Genomic DNA, 21,524 nt, shown 5'->3' on the forward strand with positions numbered 1-21,524 from the left:
AGAGGGACAAGTTGTGGAGCAAAGCAAGATTGAAAGTCAGGGCAGTGACAGAGGAGGGTGAGGCAGGAGAGGGAGAGAAAATAGGTTTATGTGTAAAACAGAGTCGGGCCGAGGGTTACATGAAGTTAACGAGATGAAAAGAGGTGAGACAGAAGACCAGATATTATTTCTCCATTTCACTGGAGGTTCTAAGTGTGTTGTGTATTTCCACTATCTGCCTCATCACTCGATCTCTTCTCCTCTCTGTTCTTCAGTACAGAAACTCTTTGAACTGACTGACAGTGAAACACAGAGGTGAAACATGCCAACATGAAGGAGAGAGGGAGTGTTTAAATCATTTTTTTAATTTTGTTTTTAACAACATGTGAAACATCTTATTTCACATAAATGCAAAACCTGACTCACGTGATAAATTCATTTTCAATTTGCTTTTTTTAAGGGATAAAATCTATCAAATCTATTAGAATCATAGAAACCCATTACAGGAAAAGTTTGATGTTTTGGGAAATACAACATGTTCTCACTCCAAACTCATCAAATGCAGCAGCTTACTCAGTGGCCCTATGCTTCAAATTATGACGTGTAGATAAACTTTGAAAATAAAGCTTGCTGAAAAGCTTTTCACATTTTATCAGTTTTGGACGTGCAGGAAAGGATGAAGTCAGGTGACCCTTGTCATGATGGTAACAATGATCAGGTGATATTTGCTGACCTTTACTAATCATGGTAACAATATTAAACATATGTTTATGTTTCACATTGTGAAACGGTCACAGTTTGGTTTGGTTTAGGCACTAAAACTATTTGGTTAGGTACATAAAAAAATGATATTAGTTTTTTAAGTTTTGTACTTTACTTCAATTAAAAGGAAATCAATGTTAGCTTCAGACAGGACATGAACCCTGTCCTCCTGGATGAAAGTCTGAATTTCATCATCCACACCACCTCCTCCAAATGCAGACATCAAAACAAACTTAATGTACATAAGTTATGTAAAATTGGTTATAGAGCTGGGTATTGCTTAAAAGATTAGAATACCAGTACCAATATCAGTGTTCTTAAAATGATGCTATTACCAATAGAGTACTTTATTCAACACCTTTTTTCAAATGTTCTTCTTTATGAGGAACACACTGGTGATTATCTGCATTCAAAATATATAAATAGTATTTTTTTTTCTAGATCTGGGTACCAAAAGGATTGAATGCAGGTATTGTTTGACTGGAGAAATTTCGAGTTTGGAGCCGGAGTGATGTTCCACTGAGAAACAGCACAGGAGAGAAAATCAATACAGGAAGAGGGTTGAGGGAAAACCAAATATTATTTCTCCATCTCACTGTGGGTTGTAAGTGTGTTGTGGTGGTATTTCCAGTATCTGTCTCATCACTCGATCTCTCTTCCTCTGTGTTTTTTAGTACAGGAAGTCTTTGAACTGACTGACAGAGAAATGGAGAGATAGAACATGCCAGCATGAAGGAGGGAAGGAGTGAAAGGTTGTGTTGTTTTTTTTAAATCACATCTTTTATTTTTTTAATCACATGTGAGACATGTTATTTCACATAAATGGAAAACCCTGATTCACATGATAAATTCACATTGTCTTTTTTTGTTAAGGATAACATATATAAAATATATTAACATTATAGAAACCCATTACAGGAGTAGTTAGACGTTTTGGGAAACTACTTTGTGACATGTTCTCATGTTCGTGTCCAAACTCATCAAATATGGCAGCTTGCTCAGTGGCGCTATGCTTCAACTTATGACACTCAATGTAGAATCACTTTTGATATGCAGTGCTCTGCAGTTATCAATGATAAATTTGCAACACTTGGGTAGAAGAAAATAAAGCTTGCTGAGAAACTTTTTGGACATGCAGGAAAGTACAAAGTCAGGTGACCCCTGTCATCATGTCAGCAATAATTAGGTGTTGTTTGTTGGCCTTACTTATCATGGTAACAATAATAAACACGTTTATGTTTCACACTGAAACAGTCACAGTTCAGTCTATGCACCAAAACTACTTGGTCAGATATGTAAAAAAGAATGTTAGTTTTGTAAGTTAAACTATGTAACTTAAGTTTTGTATGTTACATCAGTTAAAAAGAGGTCAGTGTTGGCGTCACGCATGACATGAACCCTGTTCTCCTGGGTGAAAGTCTTATATTTGTTTGACCCATCCATCCATCCATCCATCCATCCATCCATCCATCCATCCATCCATCCATCCATCCATCCATTCATCCATTCATCCATCCATCCATTCATCCATCCACCTCCTCCAAATGCAGACCTCGTCACTATTTCTATGTCAGCTGACTTTTGAAGGCACATCAGAACAAACATACATAAGGTATGCAATGTATGTAAATTATAGAGCTGGATATCATTTAAAAAACTGCACTACCAGTACACTTAAACAGTGGTGGACAAAGTACTCAACCCCAGTACTTGAGTCAAAGTATAGATACTCCTGGCCAAATATTACTCAACTACAAGTGAAAGTTGCTCAGTCAAAATTTTACTTGAGTTAAAGTACAAGAGTACTTGGTTTTAAAAATACTTAAGTATTCAAAAGTACAAATTACAAAGTAAATTTTCTAATATCAATACATGCTGTATTGTTTTCATGATGCATTTACAGAAGCTTGTAACCATAGACATATATACGTAGACGCCGCATTGAGCGCTGAATCATACGTCGACGTCGCCGCCATATTGGGTGTGGCAAGAGCGAACGGAGAATATGCCTTATTCATTCATGCAGAGTGACAGCACACGGAAAAAGCTGTGCAAGACCGTTCTTTTCCAAGGTTTTCAGTTTACAAACACACAAACACAGAAATACACACACACACACACACACACACACACACAAACACACACACACTGTAGTTGTATATATGTTAGGGGTGCAACGGATCAAAAAACTCATGGTTTAGATTGTATCACAGGTTTGAGTCACGGATCGGATCATTTTTCGGATCAGCAAAAAAGAAAAAAGTGGTGGGATTAGGGTTTAATTATTAAATGCACTTGTCTTTAATCTTTGTCTGTCTGTAATTATCACCATGGTTATGTAATGTAATAATAATGATAATCGTAATAATATTAAAAACTTCAGACTTATACAGTGCTGTACTATGTATATACTATACACATATTAGATCATTATACACTGTACAGTATAATACAAAACTACGCTCTGTAGTCTGGCTCAATGTCCCGCCTACAGCAGCACATCTGATTGGTTAGAAGTCATGATCAATCAATCAATCAGCAGACACACTGTGTCACAGACAGAGTTGCACCGGTGAGCAGAGAGGAGCTGTGTAGAAGTTAAGACAGCTGATATCACCAAAGTTTCAATGAACATCACAGTTTTATGATCAGTTTCTTTGGTGATAGCAGAGTTACATCAGTGAAAAAAGTTATGGTCTGGATTTCACTCAAGACAATGTGACGGCTTTTAAATCAGTCGCTCTTCACAGAGATGAGCTGCACACAGCCGCATCTGTCCTGTCTGTTCACTGCAGCTGGTGACATCATTCGCGCCCACTGGAATCGATAAGGGAATCGTTTGCAAAATTGGCAAATGATTCCAAGGAATTGAAACACTGGGAACCGGTTTTTGATTCCCATCCTTACTCAAGAAAGTGAAACACAAGAGCACACGTGTGGTGAATGGATTAAACTCTGTCTTCATCTGCTCTAACATCAGCTGTTAACGTTAGGATGTCCAGCTAACTAATAGTAGCTTACTAGCTGCAGTAACTTTACCTCCAGACAAACTTGTTAGATCCCACTGCATCTGCATTTGTTCTGTGGGGGTTTGGGAGGAGGATGTGGGCTGATGTAGAATCAAAGGGCTTAGCAACAGTAACTAAGGAGGGAGGTGCTTAGTATAACAAGACCTCCAAAGACCTAAAATGAACGGAAATGGCCTAAAATGATGTAACAAGACAAAAAAGACAAGAACCTTACCCTAAAAATGTCACATTATACCATAAAGACTTTGTAACCTTGTCATGCAGCAGTCAGTCCCTCTCTGTGATATCATTTCCTGTCACATGGTCTTCTTACACAAGACTAACAACAGTTGCTTTCGAGATGAGCCAGGCCTGTGCAGAATCAATCACCGGCAATCACTGCACAATGCATGCCAGTTAGACATGTCTCTGACTTGATCCCAACTTGCTCTGTCACCATGGACACATGGGCAACAATAACCTCGCGAGATCGGGGCGGCCACAGTTTTTGGGATCAGGCACCAACTGCAAGCACCTCGTTGTCACCTGATCAATGAGCTCACAGGCTCTGATTGGCTCTTAATTTACAAACACCACATGTGATTGTAATATTTAACATCTTATATTAGTCTTCTGTCGTGCAAACAAGTTTTAATCTGTTAACAAGCAGATATTTTGTGGCTGATAATAATAATAAAGGTTATATATGACAAAGTGCTTTAGAAGGCAGATAAAAGAACAGAGGTTCCATGTAACAGAAGGGGACTGTCTTCTATTTCAACTTCAATCAGCGATCAAGAACACACTTTATTTGTCAGTGATGAACATTGTCTGCAGACTACAGGTCACCTACAGGTGATCTAACATGAAGTTAGTGTCTCTTCCTGTATATTCTCTGAAGTCTGCTGGAAACTGTCAGACTTAGCTGCAGCTTTTTGTCTCTGCCTCCTGTAGAAGTGGTCCTCCTCTGCCTGTTCTTGTCTAGTCTCCAGGTGAGGCGCAGTTCATCCCGAATGAGCCAAATATTTAATAGAACACATTTTTTAAAAGTAAATACTAATTTTTGTAATGATGATGAATTATCATTGTTTTCTTGGGGTCGTACCATTTGACATGTAGACCTCAGCATACCTGACCTTATCATAAAAATGTCACATTATACTGTAAAGACATTATAACCTTGTCATGCAGCAGTCAGTCCCTCTCTGTCATATCATTTGCTGTCACATGGTTTTCTTACACAATATACAAAAAATGAATTGGGAAGGTGACCTCACTCACATGATTATAGTATTCATGAATGATGTTCTGTTACTTGTATTTAATATTAACTAGTTTATTGAGTGTTCACCTTTTTTAAACATGTTGAATCAGTTGGTACAAAGTTTTCACAGTTACACCGTGTAGTCAGATATTCACTCACAGTTGATTCAAAACAGAAATTTTAGACTAGGTTTTCAAAAGGGGAATGTGTGGAAGTTTATTTTCAAAATTTAATTCTTTTAAATTTAACTTAAATATAGTGACACAAAAAAATTAATGTCATGTCACTGATCCTTTTATAGAACGTAATGCATGTTGTTTTTATTTATTTTTTTGTAATGTTATAGCCATAAGTTGATGTCAAGGAGTTTTTTGCTCCTACCCTGTTTACAATTTTAATTAATAATAATAAATGTTAATTAATAGTTAGTTTAATAGATAATAGATTGTTTTTTTTGTAATATGGTCAATTAAAACCAACCAATACAATTATTAATCACCATTCCAGTCACCAGAATCACCACAGTCCCAACATGTTTTTTCAGTAAGTAGGCCCAGTAGTTGCAGTAGTGGAATTAGTGTTGACATGTTAGCTAGCTAACTGGATTTCTGTGTTAAATCAAAATATAAAAACCAACATTTGATGACAGGTAGCACTACCTGTACTTTATAGCCACCATGATGTCTTAACATACTTATTTATACCTTAAATCTCTATTCAAAGAAACAGACAGAAATATGATTGAATTTTTATTTGATTTTTATTGATTGAATTAGATGTGGGGGAAAACCCACAAAAAGAGAAAAAAGAAAAGAATAGGGGATGTGGAGTCATGGGGTGGGGTGGGGTGGTTTGGGTTCTTAGATGTTGTGGGAGAAACCTGAGCACCAGGAGAAAACCCACGAAAAGGGAAAATCCCTAGAAATCTTTTTGAATTTGGTTTGGGGTTGGGGGGGTAGGGGTAAGAGAGGATGGGAAGAGGAGGGAGTTAGGGTGAAGCAGGGGGCGAGGGGGGTGGGGTGGAGGAGGCATCAGAGGAGAGGTGAGAAGAGAGACAAGGTGAAGGAGACAGAGCGGGGGTGTCGTCGTCACACTTTTTGTCTTTTTTTCTGAACATCCGGCTCAGAAACTTCCACTTTTTCTTGCGCTTCCCCACCTTCTGCTCCTGTTTTTCAGTTTTTATCTCTGCCTCATCTTTTTCACTGGTCTCCATCTGTGTTGGTTCTGCGTCCAGTGCTTCATCTTTGGTCTGTCCCACCTGCTCCTCTCTAGACTCCTCTGGCATGTCTTTAGGCTCTGGATCCTGAGGTTTGTCTCCCTGGAGAGATTCCACATTGCTGGTACACGGCTGGTCTGTGGTCTCTGTGAGCGTTTCAGAGGCTTTGTCCATTTTCTCCAATTTTTCAGACAGTTCTTTGTTTTCTGCCTCCAACTGGTTTACTTTTGTCTTCAGGCTCTGTTCTTTTTCAGCTAGCTGTTTATTTTCTTCCTCCAGCTGGTTTGTTCTTGTTTGCCAGCTCTGGTTTTTCTCCATAAGCTCCTCTTTGAATTTCTGCTGCAGAGCTTGACACCGCTCCTGACATTCTTGATTCTCCAAGACGAGGTTCAACATATGGTCTTGGGCCGCTTGTTCTTTTTTGGCCATTTCTTTGCTGAAGTGCTCATGTTGAGCTTTGTACTTCTCTTCCCAGTCTTGGTTTTGTGAGACAAGCTTTGTCAGGAGATCTTGGGTGGCCTGTTCTTTTTTGGCCATTTCTTTGCTGAAGTGCTCATGTTGAGCTTTGTACTTCTCTTCCCAGTCTTGGTTTTGTGAGACCAGTTTTGTCAGGAGACCTTGGGTCACCTGTTCTTTTTCAGCCATCTCGTCATTAAATTTGTCCTCCAGGGTTTTGAATTTATTCTGCCAAACCTCATTTTCTGCAACTGCCTTCTCCAGACTGTTTTGGGACGCCTTCAGCCTCTGTTCCAGAGCCTCAATCTTCTTATTTAGCTGCTGGACATGATTGGCTCTCCTCCGTGACTGGTTGTTACCCACTGGCTCCTTCTGCAGTTTGTGACGGTACTCTAGATCAGAGATTTGGTATCCAAGTAATCTGATCATGTTGTCTTTTGTTGCCATCTCAAGTTTAAACCTTTCCTCCAGAGCCTTATATTTATTTTCCCAGTCTTCGTGGTCCAAGACGACTCCTGCCTGATGGTTTTGGTCAGCCTCCTTAATCTTGTCTATCAACTCTCTAAGTCTCTCCTCCAGAGCTTTGTTGTTTTCCCGCAACTTGTCATTCTCAACAGAAATTTCCAACCGATGACCTTCAGACAAGGTGAGTCTGCGTTTTAGATCATCGTTTTTCTTAATGAGGTGCTGGATATGCCTGCTGCGGGGCTGGGGTGCTTCCTGCTGCTCCATTGGGGTGGTGTCTGAAGTGGGTGTAGTAAAGTCCTGACTGTCAGTGTTAGGAAAGGTCTCCACTCTGGTTTGGTTGGGCCTTGGATTATTCCTACGATCCATCTGTCTGTAATGAGGTGGTTGTAGTAAATGTTTAACTTGAACTTGACTTGAACTTGACTTGTTTAACTCCAACTTGACTTGAACTTGACTTGTTTAACTCCAACTTGACTTTAACCTGACTTGTTTAACTCCAACTTGACTTGTTTAACTCCAACTTGACTTGTTTAACTCCAACTTGACTTTAACCTGACTTGTTTAACTCCAACTTGACTTGTTTAACTCCAACTTGACTTGAATACGACACACTGTACTTCCGAACGCTTGCTGAGAGTGAATGTTTCTCTCTGGTCCTGAGGTAAACTGATGTGTTCTAGAATGTGACATCACAGATCAAAGCACTTAAAGAGATCAAAGCACGGGAACATTCTATCTTTTTTTTTTTAACTTTATTTAAATTTCAAACTTTATTTAAATTTTCTTTAAAGTAATGTTTTTCAAGTTTAGCACAAAGCCTGATTTAGCCTGATATTGGACTGAATTCACCATATTTACTGTGTGGTCATTCTCTTCTGACCTGTGTTCCTGGTTACAAGTCGCATAAACAGGGAATCTGACAAATTATTATCATTTCACCATTTCCCTGTTGATCTGCAACTTAAAACACACTTGATAGTGAAAATCTGAAGAGACATCATGCTATATTTCAAGTCAAAACCGCACATTTGATAACCCATTAGATACCACAGGTAATGTTAGCATTCAGCCACTTCCTAGCTAAAGAATTATGCACAAATAAGAATATTGTACACATTAAGACAAAAGATACAAATATGACAGGAATAGTACAGTACAGTACAAGTTAAGAATAAGTTAGTAAGTTTACCTGTTAGAAAAAAAATGATGCATGAATTAATAAAAAGTTATCAACGAAATATTCACTTTCTTCCATTATATTTATTTATTTATTCATATATGATGTCAACAGAAAACTTGGAAAGCAAAATTTTGGCTGACTTTTCGGGTTGTTGTTCCATACTGACAGGGCGTTCACATGAATTTAGCCACTTTTCAGATATTCCAATTATACAACACCACATGAATGTAAGATGAGTACGACAAAACGCTAAGTCTAAAGCAGGACAGTTTATTTTCAGCAGATTTAGGCCGTAACTAGAGCTGTCAAGCTCTCCATTTATCTACATGTAGAAGTGGTGTGCAGGAGACTCTGAGAAGAGTGATACTCAGCGTTTCATGAGTCTTTTTTGTGGTCTCAAGAATAGGAATGGGAATTGATAAGATTTTTACGATTCCGATTCCATTTTCGATTCTGCTTAACAATTCGGTTCTTTATCGATTCTCTTATCGATTCTCATTTAGAGAACAAACAGGAAGCTAGATGTGAACTGGAGCGAGTACTGCCAGCCTCTGAGTCAGTCAGACTGTGTCTCTCGTCATGGTCATCTAAATGTAATGCATGAGAAGGCATTCATTTAACGTTAACAGTAAGTAATAGCAGGTTTTACAATGAGGTAAATGGCGCTAACATGATAGGCAGTGTTAGTTAGTTAGTTACCTGCAGTATTAAGTAGGGGTGCAACGGATCAAAAAACTCACGGTTTGGATCGTATCAGTTTTGAGTCACGGATCGGATCATTTTTCAGATCAGCAAAAAAGAAAAAAGTGGTGGTATTAGGGTTAAATTATTTTAAAAATGCACTTGTCTTTGATCTTTGTCTGTAATTATCACCATAGTTATGTAATGTAATAATAATGATAATAGTAATGATAATGGTAATATATTAAAAACTTCAAACTTATACAGTGCTGTACTATATATGTACTATACATAGATAAACTACTACAACTACACTCTGTAGTCAGTAAAACTATGATACTCACATGTGGTTCGCGGATCACACGCGTGCCGAACGGGCGATCTGTACGGGACACGGGTCAACTGCGATCCGTTGCAGCCCTAATACATGTTCATCAATGCCCCCCTGTACAGATATATGTATGTATATATGTTCATCAATCACTGAATATCAAAATGATTAATCAAAATCAGTTAAATGTAAACGTCCGTGCTCTTTATTCAGAAAACCCACCTGTCACATCTACGTTTTAGGATCTGGTCATTATAAACACAGATGTTTAATATTAATATTTCAATATTTATCATCACAGTAACAGTGTTACGTACATTGATAGCTGTAAAAACTCCTAAAAATCTTAGAAAAATACCTAAACATATAAGGAATAAACATTTATAATAATCACATTAAAAGTTACATAAGTTGTTTTTGATGCCTATTTGTTTCCCAAATATATTAATGTATGTATGAATGGGTGAATAAAGGGCATTAATTTAAATCACTTTGTAGAAAGGCGCTTTATGAAGTTTGGTCCATTTCCTTGCATTAGTTTACAGGGCAGTTCTGCCACATCCAACATGGTGGACACGCTGACGTATCGCAGCAACGGGCCAACCCGCTCAATGTGGCGTCTAAGTATATATGTCTATGCCTGTAACTCTCTGAAACCATCTAATGATGCACTGATTTGCTTGTAGAACCACTCTGCTACACAAAGTCTATAGAAACACCTATAAAAACTTCAGCATAGAAATACAATCAAAAACAAAAAGGACAGCTGTTGTCATTTTCTGATGTAACTGTATTAAAATCACTGTATAAAAGCAGATTGAAGCTGACTGTAATGAGTTCTCCAAGTCTGTTAAATAACTGAGATTTCTTTCTGTCTTCAGAGGCAGTATGTACATGAATTATGTGATATTTTTCACCCCAATAAAAACAATCCAACTTTAAAAGCTACCTGGAACAATTAATAATTATAATAACATCTTGAGATTTAATTTAGTCTTTCTTCTGCCGTCACCATTACTGCTTTTTGTTTGAATGACAGAGGGAGAGTTTCCTTGTTCTTGTTACAGAGTGCCTGGATGTATTTCTGCTTTTACATCAGTCCCATTTGAGAGGAGCTACTGTGATTGGTTTCCTTTTGTGAGGAACACAGCATGTGACCAATTGCATTTTAGAAAAGAAAAAAACACCAACAGCTGACTTCAACGATGTGCTCAGTCAAAAAGTAACAACAACCTTCCTAGAAATGTAGTGGAGTCAAAAGTACAATATTTGTCTTTGAAATGTAGTGGAGTGAAAGTCAGAAGTTTTCAAAAAAACAAATACTCAAGTAAAGTACAGATACTCAAAAAATGTACGTAAGTACAGTACTCAAGTAAATGTACTTTGTTACTGTCCACCACTGCACTTAAAGGATACCAATACCAATAGAATACTTCATTTGATACCTTGTTTCAACGGTTCTTCTTTATGATGAATGTTTGCAGTGATTGGCTACAAGCAAACTCACATTTTTTTCCTTGATCTGGGCACCAAAAGGATTGCATGCAGGTATTGTTTCACTGGAGAAGTTATTTCAATCAATACCCTAAAGCTACTGAATACACATACCCAGCCCTTGTAAGTCAGTTCATGTATGTTAAAAAGAGGGCAACAGTTGAGAGAGGACACGACCCCTGGTCTCCTGGGTAAAAGTGTCGTGATTGTTTGATCCATGCATCCGCCCCATCTCCCCCATATGCCTGACTTCGTTGGCACATCAAATACACTAGGGGCACCTCGTGTTCGGAGTGAGAACGGGCTGTACTTTGCTTTCTTGCTAAGGTGTTAGATGAGCAAAAAAAAAAAAAAAAAATAATAATAATAATGCTGCTAGTCTGGCTTTGTCCAGCGTTCAAATAATACCAATATGGTTCATATGATTCCAATATGATTCAGCACGAAATAATTACAGCACTTAACACACCATTAACCCACAATTTGAACATTTTTCTTTGTCAACAGAAAACATGTCAAAAGAGAGTAAGAGAAAGTTGTGGAAACAAAATGCATATGAAAGGCTGACAAGTGTGCACAGATTGTTGGCACTACACTGTTCTAGACACAAATACACTTTGTGATTTGTTTATCTTCAAAACCCAACCCAGTCTCTTCCAATATGCACAAGTTATACAACTTTACACTTTCAAATAGTTTGCAGTGCAAATAACTAAGTCTAATTTTGTGTGCAGGTGCAGCTTTGGTGGAGAGCAGATCCATAGTCAGGCGACCTTTGGCGACATGGTAAAACAAATAAATACATGGTTAATGTTGCAAAATTCGTAATTTGGTTAGATAAAAGCAACAAAATTAGTTAGGTTTAGGAAAGTATTGTGATTTAGGTTGAAATAAGTATGGTACATTACACATACATGATGTGATATACTAAATGTTACGTAACTTAAATCTTTATGGGTAAAAGTCCTGTTTGACTGACCCATCCATCCATCACACCTCTTCCATAAGTCATATTTTTTGTAATGGGTTAGATTGGTTTATCACCTGCATGTAAAATTGGACTCATGCACTGCATGCAATTTTAAAGCCTAAATGTTGTGTTATTTCTAAACAGATTGAAGGGACTGGGCTGTTAAAACTGTAATATGAAGATATGATGTAATGACTCTGCAGAGACACACATTCCAAATATGTGTATTTTACACCTCAGGGCTTCAGTGTTTTGTGCACATTTGACACATGAATGTTTTTATTCTGCCCTTCTGTGGAGATACTGTGTGTATGTGTGCTGCTCCCATAAGGCCTGAGTGCTCCCCCGGTGTGCTGAGAGTCCAGCTGAGGCCAGGCTGGCCCTAACAGATGGGTCCCTGAATGCCTCATTTACTGGACCACTGCTACTGTTGAGAGAGAGAGCCGTGCTCAGACCACATGAAACTCAGCTGATGTACAGGCTCAGTGTGTGCAGGGACATGCAGGACTTTAGGTTTCAGCTGATGTAAGGATGGTGAAGACGAGGAAATCCCCACAGTCTCTGACAGTGATGATGCAGTATGGAAACTCTGTCTGGACTCAGACTGTATGGCACTTTATAGACATGGAGTGGTAGAAGTGAGCATCATTATTTTTTATGGACCAGAACACATTAGAGCATAGAACTGTGCTTGCATCAAGAGGACAAAAAACAAATGAAAGGTAACAAAAACCCAACAAGTCTTACTTTCAGGCGATTATAAGATAACATCCTTGTGAATATTATTTTCCATGTTTGCCATATTCTGTCAATAAAGTCCACCAGATCTTCCACACTGGACCTTTAACACCTTATAGATGAGAGCAGCCATACAATGCGTCCCTGTCCCACAGGGGACAGAGACATGGGTGAAAACAAGCACTGTAAAAGCAGCCAGTCAGTACATGTGTCAGACACTTGATCACTGGTTAGTTGCTGTTAGTTACATGTGTGCCAAGTGTTCCTGTAGATTGGATTTAATCAGAAAAGTCTTACTGATTGTGTAACCAAAGTTTTTACTATGAAGGAGGGGTTTGATTTAATGGTACCAAAACAGCAAAATAAAGTGTCTTAATGTTGGTAGTTGTAGTCGTTTTCACCTAAAAAGGGGCGGCAGTATGACACAGGGTTGCACTCATCCATGATGTCATGGCTAATGTGTTAGCAACATCCAGTACACATCCAGCAACATTATTATTCATTTTGAGTCAGATGTAAGTCTGATATCTACTCTTTTAGCCCAATTAAACCCCAGTAGTCCAAAAAATGTCCAATTGCACCAAAAACCCAGTCCTCCAACAGCTTGTAATCCGGAAATGAAACAGTTATTGAAGACCCATTGCTCCTAAAATACCCTCCCTCCCTGCAGTTGCTACTTCTGTGACTGTCGGCCCTGTCCATGGTGCTGAATTGTGTGGGGTTTTGCTCTTAATAGGCTGTCTTTCTGGCCTTTTGCTAAATGACATTTCAAATGATTTTACTGTTGCAGACAAATTTCCAGTGTCAAAATAAAATCATGAGAGTTTGAGCTTACTTGGTGCACACACCCCTTCACCTGAGGCTGATCTAACCTCTTGTCTAAAAACTTCAAGGAAAGGGTCTAGACAAGACAGCTTTTGGTCCCATTGGATATTTTTTGGATTATGACGGTTTTGGAACAATGGGCAGACATCAGTCAGTCTCCCAAACAGGAAATAAGGAGGCACAATGGTTAAAGAGGCTAAATAAAAGCAGAGAGCAGGCACACAGATGAGTGCTGTCTGTGTTTGATTTCAGCACTGACCCTGTGACCCAGGTGAGGTTTGGGTCAGTGTCACAAGCTGCTGAACGTGTCCCACCTCATCAAACATTCTACCAGTTTAAAGTGTGTTGCCTCTGTGTTTATGGGCACAGTGAGAACATGACATGCACTTACTGCAGAGCGGACCATAACAGGTTTAATCTGGTGTGAAGAGTTGGCGTGTTCCCTGTGGTTCTCCCTCCATCCTGCCTGGTTCACAGAAGTGAACAAGGCTCACTTTTAATAATTAATCAAGGCGTGTTTAAATCTGTGTCAGGGAAGCTGTGGAGGTTTCACTGCTCAGCAGATAACCCTTCTCCCTGCGTGTGTGTGTATGTGTGTACATGCTCATGTAAGCTAGGAAGAATTCTGGATTCTGTACAAATGAGTTCATTCATGTGAGAAGGAAACTGTGGGAATTGTGTGTGTGTGTGTGTGTGTGTGTGTGTGGCCGGGCTTTGTAGATCAGCACTGACTTGATCCCATTTTTGAGGCACGATACTTAGTGGTACTACAAAGTACTTTGTATCTTCTCTTCAGTCTTCACTGGACACTCTGCTCACTCACTGTGGGCTTTGTTTCAGCCTGTCACTCTGCGGTAATAATACACTGATAACAGTGGCCTCAGTAAAAGCTTAGCATAATCTTCATTATATCAAATCAATGAGTGTTCCATCATAAAACTCCTCAATTGCCCATCTTCACACACATTATCAATCAGCAAAAGACAGACGTCACTCTTTTATTAAGTATAAAGCTTCTGTGAATCCAAATCCACTACAGTCTTCTAACCATGTAATTCAGGGTCTTATTGTACATAATAGGAAGCGTATATAAACCATGTTTACTGGCCTCATCAGGGGGGTAGACAGGATGTACAAGAATCAACAGGTTTTATGGAAAGTGTAGTTTTTAAAGGTTCTATGTGACATTTACTAACACTATTTATCACACTAGAGCCCCAGCATCTCAGACCTAAACAAATGTGTGCATCACCCACACCTCCCCCTAACAAGAAGAAACAGTTATTTTACCCTGTTGATCATCATATAGCAGGCTTCATTTAATCTAAGTAAAACTGACAAACACATCTTGGTTAGCCTTTCCACTGTTCTAACAATCACCAGCTCTGGTTTGGTCAAAATAAACCCTTAATATATTGCAGTAGACGTGAAAATATTCTGGCTCTACATGCTGTTTTTAGTGACATAGTGCATCAGTAACATATTCAAAAAACTTGGTGCTCTCTTCACTTTAGGGTGCACTGTTAAACACCATTAATGCCTTTAAAACATGTAAGCTTTATTTAATCTATTGCAAGTTTACCTCACTAGAATTGAACCAACATCTCTGTAGTTATATGAAGACTGCATACTGTCATTCAAATCCTACAGAATTGAAATCAACAGATAAACCAAACCAAGATCCTTCCACCAACTGTAGTCTATAATTTAACAGAAAAAAAACTATATGTAACTGAATATATAGTTAAAGGAGTAATATGCGTGCAGAAATGAATACGGCAGTCCAAATAGTGAGTTGGAGCCATTGACTGTATATTAATTGTTTGTAATCCTGTTTAACATATGATCTATGGTTGAAGCTGGTGGTTATCCTCCGCCCCCTCCTCCCCAGACATGGCAGAGACAGGCAGGCTGCAGAATGTGCACTGTTTCGTAAACTGACAATAAAAAGCAACGAGCCCTCCACTGTAAGTTGATTAGCTGTTTATATTATCTATCAATGTAAAGTTAAGTCCATTATCCTGAAAACAAAAGCCCACGCCTCTGAAATAACACAATCTGGATGATGAGATAAGTGGCTGCCTGTCTCACTGCCTGCCAAACTCCATTACATTTTGCTCAATTTAACAGTTACGCCTTATACAAGATTATTGATGATTTCTTACAACTCATAAACAGACACTAACTCATTCTGCAAAAAAAAAAACGGCATTAATATGAACTCTTATGTGAAACAGATACAGTTATTCCAGCCCTGAATGGAACAGCTGTAGTGTTTATGTCAAGTGAAGCACGTTTGCTTGATCTCTAACGTCATTGGAAATTTTATGATTTATTACAGTATATATATCACAGATTTCTCCTTTAAGTTGAATTAATGTGAGGAATTTCTCACCACTTAGTTTCACATAATGGTGCATACTTTCCTTCCTCTACTGCTGTTAGGAGTTATGGGAAATTATATAAGGCGCTATATCACTGTAAGGGAATCGTCCTTTAATTTGAATTAACACAACAAAATGTTCCCACACACATCCACACCATGTTTATACAAGCCTGTCTTTAAAAAACATAAAACCAAAGCACAGTCACAGCTCACTGTATAGATATAGTATGGATCATAAAATATGCTCCATCAAGGTTATGACTTCATGCTGGAGACTCTGTGACCTCTGGCACTTCTCTGATTCCAATCCATCAACCATTATCATCACTGTGATAACAAAACAGCTCTATATTGGGAAAGCTGTAATCTGTGTGCATCATTTCTAGCTTTGGGTGGTTGGAGCTGCTGTGCTCTGGGAATTTGAAAAAAAACCCCCATTTTACTTGCAGTTTATTTGATTCAGGAGCAATTACCAGACCATCTTAATGGAATCTCTGGTGGTGGCGATAAAACTGGGAGATGTTCTTGTAAATGAAAAATAGAGCTTGGGGTGTTTTGGAGGAATGATGGGTCTAAGTGAACTGTGGTTTTTGTCAGTCATTTGCTTCATCCCTCTGTGAATCCAAGAAAACTAAAAATAACTCATTCTGGTATGAATGTTTTGGAAATTGGGAAATTACTAGAAGGACCGCCCGATTATGGGCTGCTTGGGCCACTCAGAATGGGTCATTATTGCGTTGAGACCACTAATACTACTAGTAATAATTTTGTCTTTGATTATTCTGATTCAAAAAGTATAAGTGTACCTTTTAACTAGAAGAGTTCAATCAGTAAACTGCAGACCTTTGCCAGGCAACCTGGAAAGAATTCACGTGTAACTTCTTTGTAAACACGGACATTTCGATAAGTAACTGTTAATTAATTATATTTTTTGCCAATAAGTGACAGATTACAATTCCATTTATTTTGTAATGAAATAAATTACTCAGCACGGCCTATAGGTAAACCTTTTTAGCCTAGCAGTTGTGAATGACTTGTGGCCTTTCCTGGCCAGTTCAGAGGAGTGAGGGGTCAGGGTTTATATATATATGTGTGTGTGTGTGTGTGTGTGTGTGTGTGTGTGTGTGTGTGTGTGTGTGTGTGTGTGTGTGTGTATGTGTATGTGTGTGTGTGTGTGTGTGTGTGTGTGTGTGTGCATGAATAATATTAGGCTGGGTCAAGTAGTATGTGAGATCAGATTCGGACAAGCTTACGCCTGGAGGAGATAATAAACACATTCTCCCTTGGTCCCCCTGATGTAGCTGTGGAAATTTCAAATGAGGGTGGAAACTTGAAATTGAGCAGGGATGTAATGTAACCACACCAGCATCACCAAACAACCAGTATACTGTGTTTGTGCAGTTCTCTTTTCATGGTTTGGTGTAGCTGTTGTATAATTATGTGCTGTGCCTTATGTTGAGCCTGTGTATTTGAGCTGAATGTGCCTTTAGTGGAGAGTATCAGGTTGTAGCACCTACTGCTCTGCCGCTCTCAGATTGGGCCCTTAGCTAAAATAGTTAACCTTTTTTATGCCTGATTAAATAATGTTTTTGTAAAAATTGGATGGAGTCGGTGGGAAACAACTTTAAAGGGCCAACATTTTCGTAAAAATATAGATTTTAAATTATAATAGCACATTTATATATATATTTTTATTAGTAGGTATTGTTAGTTTGAGATTTTGAAGGCTTCAAACACATTTTAAATTGTTTGAAGTTGTGAAGTCTGGGACAAGGGTGTTTTCTGGTCAAGTTTAGAAATTTGGAAAAAAATTAAAGCAAACCGAAATATTTAATAAATTATATTTACAGTGTTTCATATATATAAATCCTTAAATAGTCATTTTCATTTGAAATAAACTGTTTGTATTTACACTTTTTGAAGTTTTTATTTAGTAGGACATGATTTGTCCCAGTTCTCATGAATGGGTGAAATACATCGACTCGGACAAATGGACTCAGCAAGATGTTTCTAAAGTATTCTAAAAGTAATCCAGAGTATTCAGAATATGTTACTTAAATTTAAGTAATCTAACAGAATATGTTACAAATTACATTTCAGGAGAAGTAATCTGCATTGGATTATGTTTTAAAAGTAACCCTGGTACAGTACAGTATGTAGTCTACAGATCAGTGGTTGCTCTCAGTGTGCACACACAGAGGAAATGACGCGTGGATTGGCACAGAGAGCATGCTGAGCCCTTCAGGCACCTGTGGCCTTTTATATGCCAGCCTCAGTTCAACATGAACATTTCATCCTCATCACAGAGATGCTCTTCATCAGTGTGGTTTAATCCCTCTAAGTGCAATAATCAGCATAATAAGCATTTTAGACTTTCAGTCTTCTTTTAATATCATGAAGAAGTAATATGTAGCAATCACACATGCAAAAATTGGTACTGCAGTCCAAATAGTTGGAGCCATAGACTGTATATTAAATAGTATTAAATAGGTTGAAACCCTATTTAATATACGGTTTATGGTTGAAGGAAATTGTTTCTCCCCACCCCCTCCTCCAAAGACTCAGCAAAGCTTGGGCTGGCAGCAGGAGCTCTGCATGTTTCCTTGGTCTCTGATGACATATTATCATTGTGTAATGATTTATTACAGTAAATATAATACAGATTTCTCCTTTAAATAATTAAGAATAGCTTTGATTGGTCATATTTTTGACATTCATTGTTTTGACACTGTATTGGTGTCACTGAGTCAGCTGTGTGTGAATTTTCGAGTGACTGCAGCAGGACAGGATTTCCACAGCCTCTGCTTTTGGATTCTGAAAGCTGCAAAGAAGAACAGGACTTGGCCAAATATTTTCCACGGATGGAGCCTGTGGTTGACAAATGCTGTAGGAGGCAGTCTACACTGAGCAATATGGCTGAAAGATTTCCCAGCGTCTAAAAAACCATCAGCACTGCGTCATTCCAGAAAAGCCCTCTGAAGGAGAATGAAAATAACCCTCACACGCAAATGAGTTTTATAGCATCTCCATAACAACGTGAAGACTTAATGCGCTGATGCACTTCTTCACAAAGTTTATTCTCCATGTGAGAGAATCCAACAGATTCACTGTGTCACTGCCAGAAAATGAGCGAAGAAAAACAAACACAATTTAATTAAGTCCTGTCATCAGTGCCGACTCTTTAAAGAGACCAGGAGCTGCAGTGTGATGGAGAAACAACAACATCTGCAGCTCAGGGGCTGGATGCTATCGCTCCAAACAGGAAATAAAGAGTTTGCAGAGAAATAGGAAGATGAATGTCTGTGTTGATGATTGACAGGACGCCTCTCTGATGGGCTCTTTTTGTCTTCCTGATGGGATTTCTACAGTGCAACTCTCTATGAAACACACAGCGGCTGTCTTATTGATTTTCCTCTTCTCCTTTCTCAGCTTTGAAAAGAACTTCATTTCCCAGGTGGCCTTGAGGCTTTGGCATTTCAGAGGCGTTAATTAACATTTGGTTGGACAGACTGTGAGGAGGCGGAGCAGATGACTTAACTGATTCTGTTAATTCAAAACAACACAGTCGACAACAGACACGTTCCCACTAGCTCAGACACAAACATGCAAAAATAAATATGAGCCTCTTCATTTTGGACAGACAATTATAGTACACAAGCACTTATCACAGGACTTGTAATTCCTGCACCCTAAAGGCCTGATTACACCTGGTATTCACGTGCATCCTGAGCGGTCCAATCACAAGTGGTCTCTGAATACAGCTGAAGCTGCTACACTGACCACAGAAGCCTGCCACTATCATGCAGCTCATCTATAGGTCTACACAACCCTCCAAGTAAACACTACATTATTTCTGTGTAAATGATGAGGACAATCAGTCACTGTGTGTCCAGGGGCGTAGCCGCTTTTCCTCTGCAGTCCCACCCCCCCACCGCCTCCCCTGCATTCAATTCCATTTCCAGTGATACTGGCTGGATCAGCAGGGACACATGGGGTCTGTGGACAGTCTGTAAATAGTTTTGACTGTTGAATGTCAAAATCCAGTAAGTGAAATAATGTAGAATTGAATATTGATTGTTCATTAATGATCTGAACCCCACATCAGCATTATTATATTTATAGGGATATATAATTTGGTTTCAGTGATTCTAGTCTCACATATGGGCAACTGAAGTTTATCCACTTTTGTTAAAATAGCATGAAACAGCTGCAGCAGACGTTTATAGTTTACCCACCTTTTTTTTTTTTACCACTACAACTCAGGCCACATTGAACGACCGCCCACTCAACTGATGTCCTGTAAGAACATCATTTGGTTCACTGTGATGCAGATTATGTGTTCTCTTGCCTGCCAGGATAAGCAGGAGATATGTGTGAACACACTGTCTGTTTCAGCTGATCTCACCATTGAAAAAGTAACCGCTATATCCCCCGACTACCTTTAAAAAAAAAAAGGTAAAAAATCACAAAACTTTGACAGTTGTCACGTTAGGAGAAACTTTTTGTAATGGCTCAGGCAAATTCTTTATTGTTTGCACTGTCTAGTAAAATTGCCATTTAATACAAAACATTAAGTTGTTTCTTTCCTTCGAAAAGAAATTGTGTCAGTTTGGTGGTGGCTACTTTGTGCCTAAAGTGAATCTACCTGCTGACATTAAGTAGCTGTTTCAACTGATTTCACCATTTAGACTATGTTTATGAAAAAAGACATTTTATTTGATACCTGTGCATGAAGTCCCCAGATTTCTTTTTAAAAAAAATCATGCAATTTTGTGAGTTGTTGTTGAGTCAGAAGAAACTTTATAAACTTTGTAAAACACTGTCTACAACAAATTCTTAATTATTCGTGCCCTCTTGTAAATTTGGCAAATGTCCTATGTTAAGGTTTTTCTTTCTCTGTGTAAAAAACATTGTACCTGTTAGTTCCAGTGTGTTCTGTATGGTTGGGCTGCTGGTTAAAAACAACACATTGGGGGCACCCCTATAGCTCAGTCAGTAGGGCGTGCGCACCATGCATTGAGGCTGTTAGTCCTCTGCAGCGGCCGCTGGTTCGAATCCCGCCTGCGGCTCATTTGCTGCATGTCATCCCCTGTCTCTTCACCCCCCTTTCCTGTCATACCTTCAGCTGTCACTATCAATAAAGGCAAAAATGCCAAAAAAATAACCTAAAAAAAAAAATAAAAACAACAGATTTGGTCTTTGCAAATTGAAATGATGTAGCCAGGCATAAGATTCTTTGTGACTTGATGACTTTTCCCTTTTTATTTAGTATCTCTGAGGGGCTTCTCTTCAGCTTCCCTGTTTGTTTGGTTTGGATGCACGTGCAGGTTAGTGCACTGGTTCCTAAACTTCTTCTGCTACAGAAGCTGAACAATGGTGTTGGTGTTTTCTGTTCATATGGAACAAAAATGATTAAAAAATACCAATATGCATGTGCATTTCTCATGTCTTTGTATCATTCTATCTGACATTACGATTTATGCCAGTATAACAAAAGATGGTAAAGCGCCTTCAGCCCCTGTCATTAAAGTCCACCCCCAGTCATGTTTTAAATAATATAAAATACTCTACAATAAGTAATATATTGTGTCTGATATGTTTTCTTTGCAAAATAAGTTCAGATACCTTGTTATGTTGTTAGGACCAGCTTCCATCGACATCATTAAGAAGTTGTATTGTTGATTATGCTATTGATTCTCACGGTAATTAAACTCATGCATGTGTGCACTTTTGTTCCACAGATATTGCTGCATTTCCTTTCTCTAT

General features: G+C 38.6%; 1 protein-coding gene across 1 annotated transcript in view; it reads right to left on the reverse strand.

Annotated features, from left to right (window-relative positions):
* The window catches only part of lhfpl4a (LHFPL tetraspan subfamily member 4a), a 70,625-nt gene that overhangs the window by 15,851 nt on the left and 33,250 nt on the right, over positions 1–21,524 (reverse strand). The window lies entirely within an intron of this gene.

Source organism: Lutjanus erythropterus, chromosome 2 (genome assembly GCF_056507025.1).
Source record: "Lutjanus erythropterus isolate fLutEry1 chromosome 2, fLutEry1.hap2, whole genome shotgun sequence".
In the NCBI taxonomy this organism is placed as follows: Eukaryota; Metazoa; Chordata; class Actinopteri; order Lutjaniformes; family Lutjanidae; genus Lutjanus; species Lutjanus erythropterus.